A 5,813-nucleotide genomic window follows, 5' to 3' on the forward strand; every position below is an offset into this window, starting at 1 on the left:
TTTTATCTTTTATACGTATATAGAAACGTGAGATCCACGTGGAAAAGAGAAAAAAAAAAATTTATATATTTTTATATATGTAAAAAGTAAATTCTATAATACGATAACATAATCCCTCGGATAACACAAAATAATATAATACAGTGGTGGGTACTGGGTAGGGGACCACGTGAGGAGGAAGAAGATCCCGGAGAGTTGGGGCCGTACAAATTTGGATAAACAAAAAACGACAGAGATATCACAGTTTACTGCTGATTTCACGGCAAGGCAATGCACAAACAACGCGTAAGAATAAAGTCACACCAAAACAATTAAATAAAATAAACAAATCAAAAAAATAAAAAGAAATATCAAATTTAATTATTATTATTTTTTGTTTAATTTATTATTGAGATTGATTCCGTGGAAATGTACGTCCAAGCTGCGCGCTAATCGCGGACAGTGCCTTTCTTTTGAAGTTTAATTAGTTTGACGACTATTATTTCATTCCATCCACCACTACCACCCTTCAACTCCTACCAACAAAGTTACACCCTATTTATTTTTATGTTTCCTATTCAATTAGCACTCATTCCCATTTTTTGTTTTGATTATTTGGAAACTTAAAAATTGAAATTTCGTGTTTTTTTTTTTAATTTTATTATCTTTTTTTTGTTAATCTAATTTTATTATCTTTATAAAAACCTAACATTATATATATATATATATATATATATATATATATATATATTGCTGAGAATACATAGAAAAACTTAACATTCCATATATATTTTACATTTTTTCAATTGATGATTCAAAAATTTAATTACTTCAATTCAAACATCGTCAGACTCATGTTATGATAATTTTTCCAATATTATATTTATTAGCACTTATTATAATTATATTATTTTTTATTGTAACCTCTACCTTTTCCTAAACTAACCGCTTTTGTAACCATAAGAAAGTTGCATGAATGTCTTGGATGGTAGTAATTTGAGGTTTCGGTACTTCTTAAAGAAACCCTCAAGTCAATAATAAATTATAATAGTTTTACAGTATAAAAAGAAAAACATACCTTAGTAATTGTCCAAGAGGCATAGCGTGATCAATGAGACCAAGATTCTAATCTAGCGTGACCTTTCAAATATTGTCCTACCACCTTGTTTTGTCGTAAAGATAGAGATATCTAGCCCAATAGACTAGTAAATTTCTTTTGAATCTAAGTGCTCTATTTAAGGTATCTATGAGTTAGCTACCCTTGAGTTTAACAAATCATTGTGCACAAAGAAATAAAAAATAGCTTTCGAGCATAACAGTAAGAGAGAATAATCATACATGTAAATTTTATCTCTTATTTATAGAGTATACCTGTGGGTATTAGGATTCTGGACCTTCTGCGCCTCTTCTAGCATCCCAAGCCCATGTTTAATGCTGTCGTCTTAGGGTTGATATCTTTGATGGATATCCTTCTTCGATTATATCATATTCATCTTGTTGGGCCATATAATAAATGGGCCTCACATATGAGTCCATAACAGTTGCCCCTCAACTAGACAATTTGGATGTCCGAGGTGCATTTAGCTTTAAAAATTATCCGAATTTCTATAGGTTTCTATGCCTATCCGGGTTTCATAAAAAGTTATCCGAAATTTTAAATCGAGAAGTATCCAAATTTGCATCTAAACTTATCTGGATCCTCATTTGGGAGTGTCCAAATTTGTTATATTAATTCCAAGGGATAATGTATTTGTCCCATATCTCGGCAAATTGAATTTCCAAATTGATAAGATATAATTTATATTAATTCGATCCAAGTTGTGGTCAACCTTGGATTACCTTTACTTTTTGATGACGAGTTGCCCCAATATCCAACTCTTTATTGAAACTCCAGTTCAGCTGCTCCTTATAATCTTTCTTGAATTCGGTTCTTAGTCTTTACATAATCTCTTATGTTTTGACTCCGTATGAACCGAGTAAATTCTTAGGTTTCGTCCATTTTCAAAATCATTGATATGGGATAAGGGCTTCATACTTACTTTTCAAGTAATGATGAGATCCTTACACGTGGTGACTTTTGATTTTGCTAGCGTGTTGTTGCCAACATACGCCGTCTTGGCATTTCGTGCGCATTAAATGCACGAATTGTTTCATCCATCTAATAATTACTTTTGGGGTGATTGACGCTTATGCCCCTGTCGTTTGTTATTCGTAACTCCAACGGTTACGCTTCACATTTCATATTTCCCCCATTTTTATTTTCTTCACTCCCCATTTGCAATTTCTAAGAGGCTTTCACTTTGCATTTGCTCTCATCTTCTTCAACACGAAAAGTCTGTTGTGAAGCGCATCCAAAAAGTTTTCTCCATCCAATCAACTGAGGTATCACCATTTATTCCTTGAACGTTCCTTTTCCATTGTTGTATTTGAATATTTGGGGTGTTCATATTCTCAAATCCTCACTTGTCTGGCACATCTGTCATTTCTTTGGGGTTTATAAATTTCTTAATGTTCTTGTCTTCTTGTGCATTTTGCACCTTTGAATCTTCGTTACTTTTTCCCTATATTATACTGTACTCTGCAAAGTTACTGAATCTCGTTGAACTTGTATAGCTTTTCTGGTATTTTTGGGTAAATAACCATACAAACTTTCCCCCTTTCTCTGGGAACATAGGGTGGTCATTATATTCAATCTCTGTTAGAAATGAGAGAAGAAAAATCCTCAGGATGTTGTCCGTGATGAGAATAAGAAAGAGGATGAAACTGAGTTTCTCAAAAGGATTCCTCCGAGGCCTCAGTATTGGTTTTGGGGAATACCCAGAACTAAAAAGGAAAAATGCAAAGCAATGCTTCATGGATATCGTGCTGGAAGCACTAAAAAGAGATCCAGATTAAATAGTTTTGGGAACTAGGGTCGAGGTCAATCTACCACAACTCCTCAAGCTTTCCATCATAGTAGGAGCCGAGGTCGAGGTCGATCTATCCCAAACACACAAACTTCTCACCATATTTTAGATCCGAGATTAACCTTATTGAGCAATGCTCCATATCAAACCTCGGATAGAATAATTCCTTCAACTAGTATTATTTCAAAATTTTCGTTTTCAAATAATACTAATCAAAGCAACTCGTGTTACTCTTGCGTCTTCCTAAGTTATAAGCTTATAGAAAAAGTTTGTAACTCTTTAGTCGAGTCCACTTTGTCAAGCTGTCGTCACAATTTTCCAGGATCGAATTCAGCTCCTGGCGATGCAAATTGTTCAATTTTGATATCAATGCAGCTTCAAGTTTTATCAACTAGAGATTCCTCAACTAGTAGCTCTTTTGATGACTATTCATTTTTTCTAATTTTGATTTTTCTTATTTTAGATATTTATGGGGTCATCTCGTTAAGAAATTATAGGGGAATCTCACTCTGCGGAGTCAGATTCTGGACGTCCTCCAGCAGCTTTAATATCTCAATATCCTTGGGTCACCTATGACGTATTAAATACCTTATCCGAGATGAGTGTGGAGCATGTAGTCGAGCTTAATGTCGGCAGGCTGGAAGATTATGATATTATTCCTCCCTAGGAAAATAAATTGGTTTGCTCTGGGAGAAACTCGAATGAGCCTTCATTTTTTTTCTTTTATCGAGATTTAATCACAAAACTCGATCTTCGATTTTCTTTATCCGAATTTCAAATCTGCATTTTAAATCACCTTCACATTGCTCCTACCCAACTTCACCCCAACGGTTAGGGTTTTATCAAAGCTTTCGAGCGTTTCTGTGCGTATTTAATTTTGCCTTGCACAATTGAACTCTTCTTTTTCTTTTTTCAAGCCATTACTTCTCGTACTGGTCGTGAGCCTCCAGAAAGAAAAGGTTGGATTAATATCTAAGTTTATCCCTCTAGAAAACTTTTCGATGTCTATTTTGACTTTTTAAAGAACTTTAAAGATAAGTTCTTTAAAGTTACTTTCCGAGTCGAAAAACAATCCTGGTTTCTTTGCTCCCTAGAGGTTGAGGATGTAGAGGGGAAATTCCTACTATATTGGTCTCCTGACCATCATAACTTTGCTTCTTCCAATTATCGTTTCAACAAAATAGAGTTGTCGAATATTGAAGTTAACGCGCTTGTCTCAATGCTTGCATATGTGCGGGAGTATGGTTATGTTAGCGTAGCATCCTTTATTTTCAAATCTCAAGCCGAGTCAGATTTGAAAATGAGTATGATTTCTCTTTTATTTATTTGTTTAATACTTGTAACAACAAGATCTCATTTCTTATATGATGTTGTCATTATTGATTTTGCAGTTCCAGATATGGAGGGACAACAAACGGAGCAATTGAGTTTCCTTGCTATGTTGGGCCATGGTAAGAACATCTCGGCCACTGACCCACCATCAGAGAAGCACAAGACCCCTGATCCAAAGGCTAAAAAGAGCGTTATTGGGGTCAAATCCAAAGGGACTTTGACTGACAAGTCATAGGACATCTTGATTTCTCATACTGGTGCTTCTTCTCAAGCCCTGGCAGCTGCAACTCAAACTCGTCCTCCTCCTTCTCCTTCTTCTGTGCTTTCTCGAGGTGCCATTTGGGAGGTTGGAGTTACTAGCGATCTTCGTAATGTTCCCTTTCCTCCCACTCGTTTCTATGATCCCAATCCTCCCTCTGATGCCAAGATTAAAGAGTTGGAGGTTATTGAATTGAACGCCTATAAAGCAGCTTTTTTGGTGAAAACTTATGCTTCAATGAAAAATAAGTGTGGCATGGCCCACTCTAAGATGACTACTACTAGAGAAGAGAAAGGAAAAACTTATGAAGAACTTCTAAAGGTGAAGGAGGATTTTAAAAAAATTAACTCTGAGTTTATTTCTCTCTTTAAAGGACCCATGCTAACAATGTTGAAAATATGAAGTCCTTCAAATTGATTTTTGAAAATATTGAGACCGAATTAAAATAGGTTGAAGCCAATGTTTCTCATTATCGAGCCAAGGTTTCATAATATCTTGTCGAGCTTGAGAAAGTTATTCTAGGATCTTTCAACAATGCCTTGAATAAAATTAAGCATCTCAACCCTGGCATTGAGCTCAACACTGATGGGTTGCATCATCTGGTCTATCTCAGCAATGGACAATTAATCCCTCTTCCTTCATCTCCTATAGGTGATTCTGCAACTCGGCTAGATGAGGATCAAAGTGAAGGAGAAGAGGAGGTTGCTACTGAGGAGGTTGCTGCCGAGGTGGACAATATGATGCCAGATCAAATTGAGAAGTTGAAGGAATGAAGGGCCGAGATGTCGGTTTATTTTGTATCTCTGATTTGGGGCCTTGGAGCTCCTTTTGATGTTGTAATGAATATTGTCGGGATCCCTCCCGATTTTGTCTTTTTATTTTCAATATTTTATGACATTTATATCATTTGCTAACTGCATGCACTGGTTTACAGCTAGTAATATCTTGACTTAGTCGGCCTTTCAAGGCAAGGCTTTTATCATATCATTTCCTTGATAATATGGTTTTGTCAGTCTAGATTTTTAGGCTTATTTAGTAACTCGAATATAATTTCGAGCTTTTTAAAACCATAATAGGATTATTTTATTTCTATTAATTCGGTTATGATGTCTGAATGCTATTGCTGACCTGGCTAAGGTCAATCTATATTATATGGATTCTGCTCTTTTATTTGTTTGGTATTAATTTCCATGACATTACTTTATTTTAACTTAGCATTGTTTGCAAAGTTCCTATTTGCGAAGGTAAATATTAATCCCTTTGATCTGTATTTCGGATTTCATTACCAAGATTTTTCCCGTAGTAAAGGCAATACTGTCACATGTTCGGGTTTGATT

The sequence above is a fragment of the Gastrolobium bilobum genome, unplaced genomic scaffold, assembly GCF_033153095.1.
Source record: "Gastrolobium bilobum isolate Gb01-03AN ecotype WA unplaced genomic scaffold, APGP_CSIRO_Gbil_v1 utg87883, whole genome shotgun sequence".
NCBI lineage: Eukaryota > Viridiplantae > Streptophyta > Magnoliopsida > Fabales > Fabaceae > Gastrolobium > Gastrolobium bilobum.